This window comes from Leiobunum rupestre, chromosome 5 (genome assembly GCF_980474605.1).
Source record: "Leiobunum rupestre chromosome 5, qqLeiRupe1.1.hap1, whole genome shotgun sequence".
NCBI classification, from domain to species: domain Eukaryota; kingdom Metazoa; phylum Arthropoda; class Arachnida; order Opiliones; family Sclerosomatidae; genus Leiobunum; species Leiobunum rupestre.
This window is the reverse complement of record NC_143388.1, coordinates 42,666,561-42,684,855: the sequence shown is the minus strand read 5'-3', so window position 1 is coordinate 42,684,855 and position 18,295 is coordinate 42,666,561. Positions and strand designations below refer to the sequence as shown.

Below are 18,295 nucleotides of genomic sequence, written 5' to 3'. Positions count from 1 at the left end.
TATTCATATTTGTATTTTGGGAACTTTCCAAACTCAGGCTTAGCTTCTTAGGAGATTTAATTTCATATTTTAAAGGTTTTTAACTATATTTTCAAGTTGAAATGTCGAGGACAAGTCTAAAAATCAGCCATCTCAGTACACTTCATATGAAAAGTTTAGAGATGTTCAGGAAATTGGTATTGAATGCTTAATCGATGTTGAAATCAAAGTAAAGCACAAAACAACAACCTTACAGAAGACATCATCAGCAATAAAGATCTTAGTTTAGTCGGAGCCTACGATATTAATAAAAGCCTGTGCACGCGACCCTTTCGATTTTTATTTCTGAAATTTTTTGTTCGCTGGTACTTGCCGTTAGAGGCGCTCTTCCTTGTCAATGATTTTAAATTTAAGGCATTTTCGCGCTGTTTGTAGCTATTGTTTTTAGCGTGCAGACTGCAGAGCCGAGAGGAGGTTGGTCGCCGAACTGGCCCTGGTTATTTATCAAAACAGCGTATTAAAAGGTAAAATATTAATTAAATCTTTTTATATTAATAATAAATATAATACATTTTTGTATTATTAATGTTTATAAACCCATGTGATTTAAATAATTATTCTTATGCAATTTAGCCAAGGCTTATTCATTTTCCTTTTTATATTTAATTTATACAGTATTTAAGGTTTTCACAGGTGCTAAAAGGGTAATCTGACTGGTTCCCACTTGTAATGAAAGTAATCGACCACGCAAAGGACAGAAAACGGGCTCACTTCCCCTCTGCGGCTCTCAGAACAATCTTAACGCGGCATATGTGTGATAACGATGAAAGGGAAAATTTAAATTGCACCATATATTTTATGGAAATGGTACGAACGTGGTGGGAAATCCATGACTTATGAAATTCTACCCATGTATGTTACTCAAGAAACGAAAACAAGTTGCGTGTACCCACTTTATTTAAAATTTAAGAAATCACTACAATATAATTTTAATAACTTTCTCTGTCAAATTACTGGTATCAGCCGAAAAATCAGACTGTTCAGACAGATAAAAAACACAGCTGCAGACGAAACAACAGACGACGATAATTTGATTTGTCAGCCGTCACGTGCCTTAAAACGCCAATATTATTGGTCAGCCATCATGGATAACGTTTGGCGATTTACATGTAGCTGCTCGTCCGAGATTATGGTAGACTGAAAGTCTGTACACTACGTTGCGCCATCTAATTCATAATATAATTTTAATTATTACTTTATTTAAATATTAGGATATTATCAAGAATGTATTTATTTATATTTAGGAAGAATCGCCGGGCACGTTGAACGCCTTTCCCCCGTCTCGCGCGGGGTGAAAGACAAAACGTCACCGGCGTTTGATTACCATCGCGTTAGGTGACGTAAATTTTAAGCAGCCAATGAAATACCGGGACTATTCATTTTATTTTAAGAGGAGGAGCGTACTGGGGGATTAACGGGTGGATTGAGAGAAAGGTTAAAAACCGTCTCGACATAAACATTCTCCCTAGGTATAAATAAATACATTCTTGATATTATTACAAAAATTTAAGACCAAATATTTTTTTTTTTTTGGAAGCTCGTTATGAGCCATTGTGACGGATGGGACAATACAGTCCGCTTGTCAGTGGCGCTTTTTTTCCCAATGGGGGCCGAAGCTCACTAATAAACTTGGAATGAGGCTGCTGGCAACACTTTCTTGCTTAAAAGTAAATGGCCTTTAACATCGGCGGTTTTACCAATGGGGGCTCTGCCCCTAATTGATTTTTCCCAATGGGGGCTTCGGCCCCGCCGCCCCCATGGGATCGGCGCCACTGCCGCTTGTCCATTTGATTAATCAGGTGCGAGATATGTGTTACGGCCACGCCAACGGGGGGATACTTGGGGATAGGGTTGGGACACCCGTGGCGGAAGTATGACAACCACCCGTTGGGGGATTAGTGGTCGTCCTCACACGGCCTTCCACAAACTCTGCCTCCCGGACGCCTGGGATTACAGGAGTGAGCCACTACTAAATCTGACAAACGAGTTCCATAAAATTACCAAGAGTGCGCTGACCTCTTTATAGAAGGATTTTGTTGAAAGCATCCTTTTTCATCTCTTAGGCTTCGAAGCCCAAGGTTACCTTGTTCGGAATCGCAATGCTGCCGATGGACAACGATAGGAGAAACTTGGCAAGTTTTATCATAAGTATATAAACATAATTACGAGATAAGTATCCCGATACAGCCAAATGTTACTCGCTTCAATGTTACGCGCTTCATTTGAATGGGCTAACTGGACATTTCTCTCGTAAGCGTTATTTTATATACTTCTGGCTTTATCAACTACAGTTTTCCTTAATTCACACACCAATTTCAAATCAAAGCTTCTGGCAGCAATTTCTCATTTAACTGGATCATTGGGATTCTCTTGTTTGGATTTATTCGTTATAACTCATTCATCAATTTTAAACGTAAGCCACGCCTATTACGCGTAATAGACAAGTTGCACAGACTAAGTCGCCGTCTAGTAAAATCACGAAATTAATGAGTGTTGGCATAGCAAGCTTTTTTTACTGATACGGTCCCAATCATTTGTATTTTGGGTGTGAGGCTACAGAATCACTTGTTGTGCGAAGCGGGATGGTATGCCCAGACATGGGCAAAATCGGTTGTGACTTTTAGAGATTCACTCTCATTCAAGAGTGAGAGTTCAACTAAATGAAAATCAGATTAAAAACATAGGAACCACTGTTGAATAATAAAAAAAAATATAAATAAAAAATACACTACGGCCGTTTTGGCGTCGAAACGGCCATAGTGTAGTTTTTTTTATTTAAAAAAATATTGTACAATAGTGGTTTCTAGGTTTTTAATCTAGTTATAACATGTACAAGATAGTTCGCAAATACAATTAGTAAATTAAAATGTTCACTCTTTCCCACTCATTTTTGTCACTCGTGGAATGCACTCTTCCCCAAAGAGTGGGATTGGTCAACGTCACTACTTTCACTCTTATTCTTGGCGGGAAATTTGAATTGGGTCCAAAAAGTATATTTTAGCCTCTTTTGCCGTTAATAGATGGCACCACGCTCTGCAGTAAAGTCATTAAATTAAATTTAAATTCTAATTTACCGCTATCTTTTAATAGTTTTAAAAATCGATAAAAGTGAAAGAGCTGACTTTGACAACCCCAAATCTTTCACGCGAGTGAGCTCGGCGAGTTGCCCACTCTGGGTATGCCTGAAATTCTACCAGAAGTTTTCAAACGATCCTATGCACCTTGAAATATTTTTATGCCCTTTAGATAGTTTGGTAACGTCATTGTTAGAGCAAGCGAACATCCATAATGCATTTCGCGAACTAGAGTGGCGACGCTGCTAGCTTGCATTGCGACTGTAGTATCAGAATTCACGTAATATAACCGATTCAAATTCCTTTTGTCTCTTTTCAGCTCAGTAGCGTCGTCATAACATACATCATTGTCATCACTCAAGAATTTAAAAGTGGAAGTTCAAACTCGCTTATACTTAATAAAAGTGATTCCACCCAGTATGGGTTGACTGGTTAATTACTACAAAGTCATATCTTCGACGTCTTTGAACTTATTCCGGTAGAAAGACACACCAATTAAATCTCCATCAAGTACTGTTGAAGATAATTTAATGTTTAGCGGGGTCACATTCGGAGCCTATTAAGTCAAATTTTCATTTGAGGGATGAAAACCCCCCTATGGTTATTTAAAACGGTGCGGCACTGACATGGTTGAATATCCCAATTAAAGCTCTAGCAAATGCCGTTAACAGGGGCATGCCAACCAGGGGGGCAGCGGGGGCGACTTGCTGCCCTCACTACTTTTTCTCAGGGCTGACTTTCCGCAGAGTTATATTTCACTCACAATTGGCAGTATACTTATTTGCCACGGACGGACTCTTACGGTGTCGCAATTTTAATCAACCTGATATATTGACTAAATATGCGACAACTTAGTGTTTTGTTTCTTATCTCGGCATTTTTTCGGACGCAGCCTATTTAACAAGGTTGCGCTTATAATATGGTGTTTGCCCCCGCTTTCGTAAAAACGTTGGCGATTACGTGGCGAAAAACGACCTTACTGGAATTGTCAAAAACCGCTTACTAAATACAAATTATATTACACGTGGAATATGACCAGCAAAAATGACGGCCTTGACAACAAAATCACACTGTGACTTGACCGAAAAGAGTCCCAAAATATAGCTTTTTAGTATTGGACAATTTAAAATTAAGTTACGAGAGCATTTTCGACTGTGACTTTAACTACTGGGCAATAATGTCAGACTGTGATCTTTGGCCCATTTCAATTTGAAAAGATCTTTCTCTCGATTTATATGAAAAAAACACTCATCAAATATAATATAAACCTCGTACCGTCACGCGTAGTCAATAGCGTTTACTCAACGCTTCGTTACCAAACCGTCAACCAGAAAGCTCTCAGAATTCGAATCTTGGGTACGGAGTTCTATTCGCGACTGAAACAAGTCTAGGTGGCGTAACGGCGCTAACTTCTGGTGTTTGAGTTTTTCGCTGACAGCTTAAGCTTTCTCAAAAAAATATTTTCGACAGTCATTTTGTATTATTGATTAGGAATAATTCTGGTCACGAAGAAGTCATTCTAGTAAGCATTGTCACGGAAGCCTTGAATAAGTTTATTGCCTGACATTTGATCTTTCGAGTATTCGTGACCAATACGAGCCTCGTAAGAACGTTTTTTCTTAAATAAACTTATCAAAATATGAGCAAACGATGCAAAAATTATATTAAAATGAAAGTATCGTTTATTAAGCCCAATTTTCTCAGGAGTCTGGAATCGTACCAGAATCATGGAATCTTACAGGGGCTTATCAAATTCGAATCATTGAATATTCTCAGGAATCTGGAATCAAACCAGAATCGTGGAATCTTACGGGGTATCAAATTCGAATCATTGAATCATCTCAGGAATAATAAATAAATAAATAATCAGCTAGGCTAATACCCAAGGCACCACCTCAGGCCTAAGTCAGCGAGCGACTTTTAAAGCCTTCAATTCAGGTGACCGGGTTAAAATGCGTAGGAGGGTGGTGGAAAGCCCTGCAAGCCACGCGAGCCAACAGCTCCCTACACTAACTATTCACCGTTAACCTCATACCAGAAACATGGAATCTTACGGGTTATCAAATTCGAATCATTGAATCATCTCGGGAATAAGGAATCATATCAGAATCATGGAATTTTACAGGGTATCAAATTCGAATCATTGAATCATCTCGGGAATACGGAATCATATCAGAATCATGGAATCTTACAGGGTATCAAATTCGAATCATTGAATCAATTCAGGAATATTTAATCATTCCAGAATCATTTAATCTTACAGGGTATCAAATTCGAATCATTGAATCATCACAGGAATCTGGAATCATACCAGAATCATGGAATCTTACAGGTTATCAAATTCGAATCATTGAATCCTACCAGAATCATGGAATCTTACAGGGTATCAAATTCGAATCATTGAATCATACCAGAATCATGGAATCTTACGGGGTATCAAATTCGAATCATTGCATCTTGGAACGGGTACATGTAGATACTGGTTTTTCAAAATCGAGAGTGGTACCCCTACCTTTCATAAATTTAGATCCAGGTAACTTAAATACGATCTAATCAGCACTTCTACGTGCTAAGAATCTAGCTACGAATAAAAATCAGGAACATTGCTTGGTAACGTTTGACCAACCGTTTTTCTTAAAAGCAGTGACAATGGTGGAATCCGCCGATACTAACGATCCAATATCAGATGTTACCGTTCGACTTGGAGGTTTTCACATCTTAATGTCTTTCCTTGGCTCCATAGGCAACTTTATGACCTCTAGTGGACTGGAAGAAGCTTAGCAAAGGGTTTATGCCAAACACATATGATTTCAGGGCACGCGTATTCAAGAGCATTACGAGCGAGCCCATTTTGACACTAGTAGCGTTCTCTCAGTTAATTTTCAAAAGCGCAAATATAAATTGGGACTCGACAAAACAATTTGATTTCGAAAATATTTGCAATGATCCAACAAAGAACATTGTTGAAAAAGAATTCGTATGTAAACTTCATAAAGATTTTCGAGAAACCTTCGAACATCTTCGAAATTCTGGGAAAACGAAAAAGTTGTGGTTAATGTATTGGGAAATGGTTGAAATAGTTCAGCTTTTTATTTTCGCAGAACAAAGTGGAAATTGGGACCTTCATGTCGATTGCATTACTCAGATGATTCCATTTTTTTAATCTAGTGGTCACCTAAACTATGCGAAGTCAAGTCTTCTGTATTTAAATCCGTTAGAGAAGCTGCGACAGAAAATGAATTCCAAAGACTACGATAATTTTAAAGAAAAAGGGCTGTTTACAATTAACCGTACAAATACGTTTTGGTGCGGCACGTGGACAGATATGGTTATTGAGCAGAATCTCATGCGTTCCATGAAACCTCTAGGAGGTCTAATACATGGAAGAGGTTTTACTAACGCAGCTCTAGCCAAGTGGATTGCTGCAATGCCTGTATTTCTGGACGAGTTCGCTGGGGTTACCGAAGCTTCGAGTGAGTAGCATCTTGAACTTCAAATCAAATCAAATCAAATCAGTTTATTATCATGATTTTTTGTGAAACAATGTTGTGAAGGGTCAAGTCAACAGCGACTTATAGCCCTTTTTTATATTATTATTATTTATTAACTATCTTAAAAAATCGATATTAAATTTCAAATAGAACAATGTAGTAAATAACAAAACAATAAAAGAAAAACCAAAACAAAAGCTAAAAAAGAGTTTAACACTCGATTAAGAGATATTTTAAAAAAATATAAATTTAAATTTAAAAAACAATTTATATATGCGGCGAATTACAGAAAAGCAGAGGGAGCAAAAGAAAGCATAAATAAAATAAACAATAAAATAAACAGGGGACAAATATCTTCAGATGACAAAAGCACTTTAAATTAAACCTGGCCTTTTTCCGTAATATATTTTTTAGGCTTATATAGCTAGTAATTTCTTTTATATTATCATAGATTGAATAAAAAATGTTTATAACCGTAAAGAAAATCGATAATTTTTTTTCCCTTTTGCATTGTGGTTTTTTAGATATGGGGGTGGAAAAGCAATGGCGAATATTTGGCGATACCAGGGACCGAACCCGGGACTTCTGGGAGAAAACTAGATATCCTAGCCACTAGACTATATCGGCTGAACGGAGGTGCTACTCTCTCGCCAATGCGCGCGCTTATAAGGCATGAAAACACCGTTTTACTAAGAATCGAGATAAGGAAAATATAACCAATTTTTAAATATAAGGAGAAGCTCCGATACCGGGAATCGAACCCGGGCCTTCTGGGTGAAAGCCAGATATCCTAGCCACTAGACCATATCGGATGAACGCAATTTCTACTCTCTCGCCAATGCGCGCGCTTATAAGGCATGAAAACACGGTTTTTTTTTAAGAATCGAGATAAGGAAAATATAACAAAATTTTATATATGAGGAGAAGCTCCAATACCGGGAATCGAACACGGGCCTTCTGGGTGAAAGCCAGATATCCTAGCCACTAGACCATATCGGATGAACGCAAATTCTACTCTCTCGCCAATGCGCGCGCTTATAAGGCATGAAAACACGGTTTTTTTTAAGAATCGAGATAAGGAAAATATAACCAAATTTTAAATATGAGGAGAAGCTCCGATACCGGGAATCGAACTCGGGCCTGCTGGGTGAAAGCCAGATATCCTAGCCACCAGACCATATCGGATAAACACTATTTCTACTCTCTCGCCAATGCGCGCGCTTATAAGGCATTAAAATACCGTTTTTTAAGGGTCGAAATAAGGAAAATATAACCAAGTTTTAAATATGAGGAGAAGCTCCGATACCGGGAATCGAACTCGGGCCTGCTGGGTGAAAGCCAGATATCCTAGCCACTAGACCATATCGGATGAACGCAATTTCTACTCTCTCGCCAATGCTCGCGGTTATAAAGCATGAAAACACCGTTTTTTTTAAGAATCGAGATAATGAAAATATAACCAAATTTTATATATGAGGAGAAGCTCCGATACCGGGAATCGAACCCGGGCCTTCTGGGTGAAAGCCAGATATCCTAGCCACTAGACCATATCGGATGAACGCAATTTCTACTCTCTCGCCAATGCGCGCGCTTATAAGGCATGAAAACACGGTTTTTTTTAAGAATCGAGATAAGGAAAATATAACCAAATTTTAAATATGAGGAGAAGCTCCGATACCGGGAATCGAACTCGGGCCTGCTGGGTGGAAGCCAGATATCCTAGCCACCAGACCATATCGGATAAACACTATTTCTACTCTCTCGCCAATGCGCGCGCTTATAAGGCATTAAAATACCGTTTTTTAAGGGTCGAAATAAGGAAAATATAACCAAGTTTTAAATATGAGGAGAAGCTCCGATACCGGGAATCGAACCCGGGCCTTCTGGGTGAAAGCCAGATATCCTAGCCACTAGACCATATCGGATGAACGCCACTTCTACTCTCTCGCCAATGCGCGCGCTTATGAGGCATGAAAACACGGTTTTTTTTAAGAATCGAGATAACGAAAATATAACCAATTTTTAAACATAAGGAGAAGCTCCGACACCGGGAATCAAACCCGGGCCTTCTGGGTGAAAGCCAGATATCCTAGCCACTAGACCATATCGGATGAACGCAATTTCTACTCTCTCGCCAATGCGCGCGCTTATAAGGCATGAAAACACGGTTTTTTTAAGAATCGAGATAAGGAAAATATAACCAAATTTTAAATATGAGGAGAAGCTCCGATACCGGGAATCGAACTCGGGCCTGCTGGGTGAAAGCCAGATATCCTAGCCACCAGACCATATCGGATAAACACTGTTTCTACTCTCTCGCCAATGCTCGCGGTTATAAAGCATGAAAACACCGTTTTTTTTAAGAATCGAGATAATGAAAATATAACCAAATTTTATATATGAGGAGAAGCTCCGATACCGGGAATCGAACCCGGGCCTTCTGGGTGAAAGCCAGATATCCTAGCCACTAGACCATATCGGATGAACGCAATTTCTACTCTCTCGCCAATGCGCGCGCTTATAAGGCATGAAAACACGGTTTTTTTTTAAGAATCGAGATAAGGAAAATATAACCAAATTTTAAATATGAGGAGAAGCTCCGATACCGGGAATCGAACTCGGGCCTGCTGGGTGAAAGCCAGATATCCTAGCCACCAGACCATATCGGATAAACACTATTTCTACTCTCTCGCCAATGCGCGCGCTTATAAGGCATTAAAATATCGTTTTTTAAGGGTCGAAATAAGGAAAATATAACCAAGTTTTAAATATGAGGAGAAGCTCCGATACCGGGAATCGAACTCGGGCCTGCTGGGTGAAAGCCAGATATCCTAGCCACCAGACCATATCGGATAAACACAATTTCTACTCTCTCGCCAATGCTCGCGGTTATAAAGCATGAAAACACCGTTTTTTTTAAGAATCGAGATAATGAAAATATAACCAAATTTTATATATGAGGAGAAGCTCCGATACCGGGAATCGAACCCGGGCGTTCTGGGTGAAAGCCAGATATCCTAGCCACTAGACCATATCGGATGAACGCAATTTCTACTCTCTCGCCAATGCGCGCGCTTATAAGGCATGAAAACACGGTTTTTTTTAAGAATCGAGATAAGGAAAATATAACCAAATTTTAAATATGAGGAGAAGCTCCGATACCGGGAATCGAACTCGGGCCTGCTGGGTGAAAGCCAGATATCCTAGCCACCAGACCATATCGGATAAACACTATTTCTACTCTCTCGCCAATGCGCGCGCTTATAAGGCATTAAAATACCGTTTTTTAAGGGTCGAAATAAGGAAAATATAACCAAGTTTTAAATATGAGGAGAAGCTAAGATACCGGGAATCGAACCCGGGCCTTCTGGGTGAAAGCCAGATATCCTAGCCACTAGACCATATCGGATGAACGCAACTTCTACTCTCTCGCCAATGCGCGCGCTTATGAGGCATGAAAACACGGTTTTTTTTAAGAATCGAGATAACGAAAATATAACCAATTTTTAAACATAAGGAGAAGCTCCGACACCGGGAATCAAACCCGGACCTTCTGGGTGAAAGCCAGATATCCTAGCCACTAGACCATATCGGATTAACACAATTTCTACTCTCTCGCCAATGCGCGCGCTTATAAGGCATGAAAATACCATTTTTTTTTTAGGGTTGAAATAAGGAAAATATAACCAATTTTTAAATATGAGGAGAAGCTCCGATACCGGGAATCGAACCCGGGCCTTCAGGGTGAAAGCCAGATATCCTAGCCACTAGACCATATCGGATAAACACAATTTCTACTCTCTCGCCAATGCGCGCGCTTATAAGACATGAAAACACGGTTTTTTTTAAGAATCGAGATAAGGAAAATATAACCAAATTTTAAATATGAGGAGAAGCTCCGATACCGGGAATCGAACTCGGGCCTGCTGGGTGAAAGCCAGATATCCTAGCCACCAGACCATATCGGATAAACACTATTTCTACTCTCTCGCCAATGCGCGCGCTTATAAGGCATTAAAATACCGTTTTTTAAGGGTCGAAATAAGGAAAATATAACCAAGTTTTAAATATGAGGAGAAGCTCCGATACCGGGAATCGAACCCGGGCCTTCTGGGTGAAAGCCAGATATCCTAGCCACTAGACCATATCGGATGAACGCAACTTCTACTCTCTCGCCAATGCGCGCGCTTATGAGGCATGAAAACACGGTTTTTTTTAAGAATCGAGATAAGGAAAATATAACAAAATTTTATATATGAGGAGAAGCTCCAATACCGGGAATCGAACCCGGGCCTTCTGGGTGAAAGCCAGATATCCTAGCCACTAGACCATATCGGATGAACGCAATTTCTACTCTCTCGCCAATGCGCGCGCTTATGAGGCATGAAAACACGGTTTTTTTTAAGAATCGAGATAACGAAAATATAACCAATTTTTAAACATAAGGAGAAGCTCCGACACCGGGAATCAAACCCGAACCTTCTGGGTGAAAGCCAGATATCCTAGCCACTAGACCATATCGGATTAACACAATTTCTACTCTCTCGCCAATGCGCGCGCTTATAAGGCATGAAAATACCATTTTTTTTTTTAGGGTTGAAATAAGGAAAATATAACCAATTTTTAAATATGAGGAGAAGCTCCGATACCGGGAATCGAACCCGGGCCCTCTGGGTGAAAGCCAGATATCCAAGCCACTAGACGATATCGGATGAACGCAGTTTCTACTCTCTCGCCAATGCGCGCGCTTATAAGGCATGAAAACACGGTTTTTTTTAAGAATCGAAATAAGGAAAATATAACCAATTTTTAAATATGAGGAGAAGTTCCGATACCGGGAATCGAACCCGGGTCCTTTGGGTGAAAGCCAGATATCCTAGCCACTAGACCATATCGGATGAACGCAATCTCTACTCTCTCGCCAATGCGCGCGCTTATAAGGCATGAAAACACGGTTTATTTTTAAGAATCGAGATAAGGAAAATATAACCAAATTGCTAAATATGAGGAGAAGCTGCGATACCGGGAATCGAACCCGGGCCTTCTGGGTGAAAGCCAGATATCCTAGCCACTAGACCATATCGGATGAACGCAACTTCTACTCTCTCGCCAATGCGCGCGCTTATGAGACATGAAAACACGGTTTTTTTTAAGAATCGAGATAACGAAAATATAACCAATTTTTAAACATAAGGAGAAGCTCCGACACCGGGAATCAAACCCGGGCCTTCTGGGTGAAAGCCAGATATCCTAGCCACTAGACCATATCGGATGAACGCAATTTCTACTCTCTCGCCAATGCGCGCGCTTATAAGGCATGAAAACACGGTTTTTTTTTAAGAATCGAGATAAGGAAAATATAACAAAATTTTATATATGAGGAGAAGCTCCAATACCGGGAATCGAACCCGGGCCTTCTGGGTGAAAGCCAGATATCCTAGCCACTAGACCATATCGGATGAACGCAATTTCTACTCTCTCGCCAATGCGCGCGCTTATAAGGCATGAAAACACGGTTTTTTTTAAGAATCGAGATAAGGAAAATATAACCAAATTTTAAATATGAGGAGAAGCTCCGATACCGGGAATCGAACTCGGGCCTGCTGGGTGAAAGCCAGATATCCTAGCCACCAGACCATATCGGATGAACGCAACTTCTACTCTCTCGCCAATGCGCGCGCTTATGAGGCATGAAAACACGGTTTTTTTTAAGAATCGAGATAACGAAAATATAACCAATTTTTAAACATAAGGAGAAGCTCCGACACCGGGAATCAAACCCGAACCTTCTGGGTGAAAGCCAGATATCCTAGCCACTAGACCATATCGGATTAACACAATTTCTACTCTCTCGCCAATGCGCGCGCTTATAAGGCATGAAAATACCATTTTTTTTTTTAGGGTTGAAATAAGGAAAATATAACCAATTTTTAAATATGAGGAGAAGCTCCGATACCGGGAATAGAACCCGGGCCCTCTGGGTGAAAGCCAGATATCCAAGCCACTAGACGATATCGGATGAACGCAGTTTCTACTCTCTCGCCAATGCGCGCGCTTATAAGGCATGAAAACACGGTTCTTTTAAGAATCGAAATAAGGAAAATATAACCAATTTTTAAATATGAGGAGAAGCTCCGATACCGGGAATCGAACCCGGGTCCTTTGGGTGAAAGCCAGATATCCTAGTCACTAGACCATATCGGATGAACGCAATCTCTACTCTCTCGCCAATGCGCGCGCTTATAAGGCATGAAAACACGGTTTATTTTTAAGAATCGAGATAAGGAAAATATAACCAAATTGCTAAATATGAGGAGAAGCTGCGATACCGGGAATCGAACCCGGGCCTTCTGGGTGAAAGCCAGATATCCTAGCCACTAGACCATATCGGATGAACGCAACTTCTACTCTCTCGCCAATGCGCGCGCTTATGAGGCATGAAAACACGGTTTTTTTTAAGAATCGAGATAACGAAAATATAACCAATTTTTAAACATAAGGAGAAGCTCCGACACCGGGAATCAAACCCGGACCTTCTGGGTGAAAGCCAGATATCCTAGCCACTAGACCATATCGGATTAACACAATTTCTACTCTCTCGCCAATGCGCGCGCTTATAAGGCATGAAAATACCATTTTTTTTTAAGGGTTGAAATAAGGAAAATATAACCAATTTTTAAATATGAGGAGAAGCTCCGATACCGGGAATCGAACCCGGGCCTTCAGGGTGAAAGCCAGATATCCTAGCCACTAGACCATATCGGATAAACACAACTTCTACTCTCTCGCCAATGCGCGCGCTTATAAGGCATGAAAACACGGTTTTTTTTAAGAATCGAGATAAGGAAAATATAACCAAATTTTAAATATGAGGAGAAGCTCCGATACCGGGAATAGAACCCGGGCCCTCTGGGTGAAAGCCAGATATCCAAGCCACTAGACCATATCGGATGAACGTAGTTTCTACTCTCTCGCCAATGCGCGCGCTTATAAGGCATGAAAACACGGTTTTTTTTAAGAATCGAAATAAGGAAAATATAACCAATTTTTAAATATGAGGAGAAGCTCCGATACCGGGAATCGAACCCGGGTCCTTTGGGTGAAAGCCAGATATCCTAGCCACTAGACCATATCGGATGAACGCAATCTCTACTCTCTCGCCAATGCGCGCGCTTATAAGGCATGAAAACACGGTTTATTTTTAAGAATCGAGATAAGGAAAATATAACCAAATTTTAAATATGAGGAGAAGCTCCGATACCGGGAATCGAACCCGGGCCTTCTGGGTGAAAGCCGTATATCCTAGCCACTAGACCATATCGGATGAACGCAATTTCTACTCTTTCGGCATACGCGCGCTTATAAGGCATGAAAACACGGTTTTTTTAAGAGTCGAAATAATGAAAATATAACCAATTTTTAAATATGAGGAGAAGCTCCGATACAATGAATCGAACCCGGGCCTTCTGGGTGAAAGCCAGATATCCTAGCCACTAGACCATATCGGATGAACGCAATTTCTACTCTCTCGGCAAAGCGCGCGCTTATAAGGCATGAAAACACGGTTTTTTTAAGAGTCGAAATAACGAAAATATAACCAATTTTTAAATAAAAGGAGAAGCTCCGATACCGGGAATCGAACCCGGGCCTTCTGGGTGAAAGCCAGATATCCCAGCCATTAGACCATATCGGATGAACGCATTTTCTACTCTTTCGGCATACGCGCGCTTATAAGGCATGAAAACACGATTTTTTTAAGAGTCGAAATAAGGAAAATATAACCAATTTTTAAATATGAGGAGAACCTCCGATACATGGAATCGAACCCGGGCCTTCTGGGTCAAAGCCAGATATCCTAGCCACTAGACCATATCGGATGAACGCAATTTCTATTCTCTCGCCAATGCGCGCGCTTATAAGGCATGAAAACACGGTTTTTTTTAAGAATCGAGATAAGGAAAATATAACCAAATTTTAAATATGAGGAGAAGCTCCGATACCGGGAATCGAACCCGGGCCTTCTGGGTGAAAGCCAGATATCCTAGCCACTAGACCATATCGGATGAACGCAATTTCTACTGTCTCGCCAATGCGCGCGCTTATAAGGCATGAAAATACCGTTTTTTTAAGGGTCGAAATAAGGAAAATATACCCAATTTTTAAATATGAGGAGAAGCTCCGATACCGGGAACCGAACCCGGGCCTTCTGGGTGAAAGCCAGATATCCTAGCCACTAGACCATATCGGATAAACACAATTACTACTCTCTCGCCAATGCTCGCGGTTATAATGCATGAAAACACCGTTTTTTTTAAGAATCGAGTAAAGGAAAATATAACCAAATTTTAAATATGAGGAGAAGCTCCGATACATGGAATCGAACCCGCGCATTCTGGGTGAAAGCCAGATATCCTAGCCACTAGACCATATCGGATGAACGCAATTTCTACTCTCTCACCAATGCGCGCGCTTATAAGGCATGAAAACAACGGTTTTTTCTAAGAATCGAGATAAGGAAAATATAACCAAATTTTAAATATGTGGAGAAGCTCCGATACCGGGAATCGAACCCGGGCCTTCTGGGTGAAAGCCAGATATCCTAGCCACTAGACCATATCGGATGAACGCAATTTCTACTCTCTCGCCAATGCGCGCGCTTATAAGGCATGAATACACCGTTTTTTTAAGAGTCGAAATAAGGAAAATATAACCAATTTTTAAATATGAGGAGAAGCTCCGATACCGGGAATCGAACCCGGGCCTTCTGGGTGAAAGCCAGATATCCCAGCCATTAAACCATATCGGATGAAGGCATTCTCTACTCTTTCGGCATACGCGCGCTTATAAGGCATGAAAACACGGTTTTTTTAAGAGTCGAAATAAGGAAAATATAACCAATTTTTAAATATGAGGAGAACCTCCGATACATGGAATCGAACCCGGGCCTTCTGGGTCAAAGCCAGATATCCTAGCCACTAGACCATATCGGATGAACGCATTTTCTACTCTTTCGGCATACGCGCGCTTATAAGGCATGAAAACACGATTTTTTTAAGAGTCGAAATAAGGAAAATATAACCAATTTTTAAATATGAGGAGAACCTCCGATACATGGAATCGAACCCGGGCCTTCTGGGTCAAAGCCAGATATCCTAGCCACTAGACCATATCGGATGAACGCAATTTCTATTCTCTCGCCAATGCGCGCGCTTATAAGGCATGAAAACACCGTTTTTTTAAGTATCGAGATAAGGAAAATATAACCAAATTTTAAATATGAGGAGAAGCTCCGATACATGGAATCGAACCCGCGCATTCTGGGTGAAAGCCAGATATCCTAGCCACTAGACCATATCGGATGAACGCAATCTCTACTCCCTCGGCAAAGCGCGCGCTTATAAGGCATGAAAACACGGTTTTTTTAAGAGTCGAAATAACGAAAATATAACTAATTTTTAAATATAAGGAGAAGCTCCGATACCGGGAACCGAACCCGGGCCTTCTGGGTGAAAGCCAGATATCCCAGCCACTAGACCATATCGGATGAACGCAATTTCTACTCTTTCGGCATACGCGCGCTTATAAGGCATGAAAACACCGGTTTTTTTTTAGAATCGAGATAAGGAAAATATAACCAATTTTTAAATATAAGGAGAAGCTCCGATACCGGGAATCGAGCCCGGGCCTTCTGGGTGAAAGCCAGATATCCTAGCCACTAGACCATATCGGATAAACACTATTTCTACTCTCTCGCCAATGCGCGCGTTTATAAGGAATGAAAATACCGTTTTTTTAAGGTTCGAAATAAGGAAAATATAACCAATTTTTATATATGAGGAAAAGCTCCGATACCGGGAATCGAACCCGGGCCTTCTGGGTGAAAGCCAGATATCCTAGCCACTAGACCATATCGGATGACCGCAATTTCTACTGTCTCGCCAATGCGCGCGCTTATAAGGCATGAAAATACCGTTTTTTTAAGGGTCGAAATAAGGAAAATATACCCAATTTTTAAATATGAGTAGAAGCTCCGATACCGGGAATCGAACCCGGGCCTTCTGAGTGAAAGCCAGATATCCTAGCCACTAGACCATATCGGATAAACACAATTTTTACTCTCTCGCCAATGCTGGCGGTTATAAAGCATGAAAACACCGCTTTTTTTAAGAATCGAGATAAGGAACATATAACCAAATTTTATATATGAGGAGAAGCTCCGATACCGGGAATCGAACCCGGGCCTTCTGGGTGAAAGCCAGATATCCTAGCCACTAGACCATATCGGATGAACGCAATTTCTACTCTCTCGCCAATGCGCGCGCTTATAAGGCATGAAAACACGGTTTTTTTTAAGAATCGAGATAAGATAAATATAACCAAATTTTAAATATGAGGAGAAGCTCCGATACCGGGAATCGAACCCGGGCCTTCTGGGTGAAAGCCAGATATCCTAGCCACTAGACCATATCGGATGAACGCAATTTCTACTCCCTCGCCAATGCGCGCGCTTATAAGGCATGAAAATACCGTTTTTTTAAGGGTCGAAATAAGGAAAATATAACCAATTTTTAAACATAAGGAGAAGCTCCGATACCGGGAATCGAACCAAGGCCTTCTGGGTGAAAGCCAGATATCCTAGCCACTAGACCATATCGGATATACACAATTTCTACTCTCTCGCCAATGCGCGCGCTTATAAGGCATGAAAATACCGTTTTTTTAAGGGTCGAAATAAAGAAAATATAACCAATTGTTAAATATGAGGAGAAGCTCCGATACCGGGAATCGAACCCGGGCCTTCTGGGTGAAAGCCAGATATCCTAGCCACTACACCATATCGGATGACCGCAATTTCTACTCTCACGCCAATGCGCGCGCTTATAAGGCATGAAAACACGGTTTTTTTTTTAGAATCGAGATAAGGAAAATATAACAAATTTTTAAACATAAGGTGAAGCTCCGATACCGGGAATCGAACCCGGGCCTTCTGGGTGAAAGCCAGATATCCTAGCCACTAGACCATATCGGATGAACGTTATTTCTACTCTCTCACCAATGCGCGCGCTTATAAGGCATGAAAACACGGTTTTTTTTAAGAATCGAGATAAGGAAAATATAACCAATTTTTAAACATAAGGAGAAGCTCCGATATCAGGAATCGCACCCGGGCCTTCTGGGTGAAAGCCAGATATCCTAGCCACTAGACCATATCGGATGAACGCAATTTCTACTCTCTCACCAATGCGCGCGCTTATAAGGCATGAAAACACGGTTTTTTTTAAGAATCGAGATAAGGAAAATATAACCAATTTTTAAATATGAGGAGAAGCTCCGATACCGGGAATGGAACCCGGGCCTTCTGGGTGAGAGCCAGATATCCTAGCCACTAGACCATATCGGATGAACGCAGTTTCTACTCTCTCACCAATGCGCGCGCTTATAAGGCATGAAAACAACGGTTTTTTCTAAGAATCGAGATAAGGAAAATATACCCAATTTTTAAATATGAGGAGAAGCTCCGATACCGGGAATCGAACCCGGGCCTTCTGGGTGAAAGCCAGATATCCTAGCCACTAGACCATATCGGATGAACGTCATTTCTACTCTCTCGCCAATGCGCGCGCTTATAAGGCATGAATACACCGTTTTTTTAAGAGTCGAGATAAGGAAAATATAACAAATTTTTAAACA

At 40.8% G+C, this 18,295-nt stretch overlaps 22 non-coding genes across 22 annotated transcripts; all 22 read right to left on the bottom strand.

Moving 5' to 3' along the window:
* Positions 1–7,344: 7,344 nt before the first annotated feature.
* On the bottom strand, positions 7,345–7,416 carry TRNAE-UUC (transfer RNA glutamic acid (anticodon UUC)). Its single transcript has one exon. It is a non-coding gene; the product is annotated as a tRNA-Glu (tRNA).
* A 671-nt stretch (positions 7,417–8,087) lies between these two features.
* On the bottom strand, positions 8,088–8,159 carry TRNAE-UUC (transfer RNA glutamic acid (anticodon UUC)). Its single transcript has one exon. It is a non-coding gene; the product is annotated as a tRNA-Glu (tRNA).
* Positions 8,160–8,457: 298 nt separating this feature from the next.
* On the bottom strand, positions 8,458–8,529 carry TRNAE-UUC (transfer RNA glutamic acid (anticodon UUC)). The gene has a single exon. It is a non-coding gene; the product is annotated as a tRNA-Glu (tRNA).
* A 485-nt stretch (positions 8,530–9,014) lies between these two features.
* TRNAE-UUC (transfer RNA glutamic acid (anticodon UUC)) lies at positions 9,015–9,086 on the bottom strand. Its single transcript has one exon. It is a non-coding gene; the product is annotated as a tRNA-Glu (tRNA).
* Positions 9,087–9,571: 485 nt separating this feature from the next.
* TRNAE-UUC (transfer RNA glutamic acid (anticodon UUC)) lies at positions 9,572–9,643 on the bottom strand. Its single transcript has one exon. It is a non-coding gene; the product is annotated as a tRNA-Glu (tRNA).
* A 671-nt stretch (positions 9,644–10,314) lies between these two features.
* On the bottom strand, positions 10,315–10,386 carry TRNAE-UUC (transfer RNA glutamic acid (anticodon UUC)). The gene has a single exon. It is a non-coding gene; the product is annotated as a tRNA-Glu (tRNA).
* A 298-nt stretch (positions 10,387–10,684) lies between these two features.
* TRNAE-UUC (transfer RNA glutamic acid (anticodon UUC)) lies at positions 10,685–10,756 on the bottom strand. Its single transcript has one exon. It is a non-coding gene; the product is annotated as a tRNA-Glu (tRNA).
* Positions 10,757–10,870: 114 nt separating this feature from the next.
* Positions 10,871–10,942, bottom strand: TRNAE-UUC (transfer RNA glutamic acid (anticodon UUC)). The gene has a single exon. It is a non-coding gene; the product is annotated as a tRNA-Glu (tRNA).
* Positions 10,943–11,991: 1,049 nt separating this feature from the next.
* On the bottom strand, positions 11,992–12,063 carry TRNAE-UUC (transfer RNA glutamic acid (anticodon UUC)). Its single transcript has one exon. It is a non-coding gene; the product is annotated as a tRNA-Glu (tRNA).
* A 1,234-nt stretch (positions 12,064–13,297) lies between these two features.
* On the bottom strand, positions 13,298–13,369 carry TRNAE-UUC (transfer RNA glutamic acid (anticodon UUC)). The gene has a single exon. It is a non-coding gene; the product is annotated as a tRNA-Glu (tRNA).
* A 1,040-nt stretch (positions 13,370–14,409) lies between these two features.
* On the bottom strand, positions 14,410–14,481 carry TRNAQ-UUG (transfer RNA glutamine (anticodon UUG)). Its single transcript has one exon. It is a non-coding gene; the product is annotated as a tRNA-Gln (tRNA).
* A 114-nt stretch (positions 14,482–14,595) lies between these two features.
* On the bottom strand, positions 14,596–14,667 carry TRNAE-UUC (transfer RNA glutamic acid (anticodon UUC)). The gene has a single exon. It is a non-coding gene; the product is annotated as a tRNA-Glu (tRNA).
* A 486-nt stretch (positions 14,668–15,153) lies between these two features.
* On the bottom strand, positions 15,154–15,225 carry TRNAE-UUC (transfer RNA glutamic acid (anticodon UUC)). The gene has a single exon. It is a non-coding gene; the product is annotated as a tRNA-Glu (tRNA).
* A 297-nt stretch (positions 15,226–15,522) lies between these two features.
* Positions 15,523–15,594, bottom strand: TRNAQ-UUG (transfer RNA glutamine (anticodon UUG)). Its single transcript has one exon. It is a non-coding gene; the product is annotated as a tRNA-Gln (tRNA).
* A 112-nt stretch (positions 15,595–15,706) lies between these two features.
* On the bottom strand, positions 15,707–15,778 carry TRNAQ-UUG (transfer RNA glutamine (anticodon UUG)). Its single transcript has one exon. It is a non-coding gene; the product is annotated as a tRNA-Gln (tRNA).
* Positions 15,779–16,447: 669 nt separating this feature from the next.
* Positions 16,448–16,519, bottom strand: TRNAE-UUC (transfer RNA glutamic acid (anticodon UUC)). Its single transcript has one exon. It is a non-coding gene; the product is annotated as a tRNA-Glu (tRNA).
* A 113-nt stretch (positions 16,520–16,632) lies between these two features.
* Positions 16,633–16,704, bottom strand: TRNAE-UUC (transfer RNA glutamic acid (anticodon UUC)). The gene has a single exon. It is a non-coding gene; the product is annotated as a tRNA-Glu (tRNA).
* Positions 16,705–16,818: 114 nt separating this feature from the next.
* TRNAE-UUC (transfer RNA glutamic acid (anticodon UUC)) lies at positions 16,819–16,890 on the bottom strand. Its single transcript has one exon. It is a non-coding gene; the product is annotated as a tRNA-Glu (tRNA).
* A 114-nt stretch (positions 16,891–17,004) lies between these two features.
* On the bottom strand, positions 17,005–17,076 carry TRNAE-UUC (transfer RNA glutamic acid (anticodon UUC)). Its single transcript has one exon. It is a non-coding gene; the product is annotated as a tRNA-Glu (tRNA).
* Positions 17,077–17,561: 485 nt separating this feature from the next.
* Positions 17,562–17,633, bottom strand: TRNAE-UUC (transfer RNA glutamic acid (anticodon UUC)). The gene has a single exon. It is a non-coding gene; the product is annotated as a tRNA-Glu (tRNA).
* A 300-nt stretch (positions 17,634–17,933) lies between these two features.
* On the bottom strand, positions 17,934–18,005 carry TRNAE-CUC (transfer RNA glutamic acid (anticodon CUC)). Its single transcript has one exon. It is a non-coding gene; the product is annotated as a tRNA-Glu (tRNA).
* A 115-nt stretch (positions 18,006–18,120) lies between these two features.
* TRNAE-UUC (transfer RNA glutamic acid (anticodon UUC)) lies at positions 18,121–18,192 on the bottom strand. The gene has a single exon. It is a non-coding gene; the product is annotated as a tRNA-Glu (tRNA).
* Between the last annotated feature and the right edge of the window lie 103 nt (positions 18,193–18,295).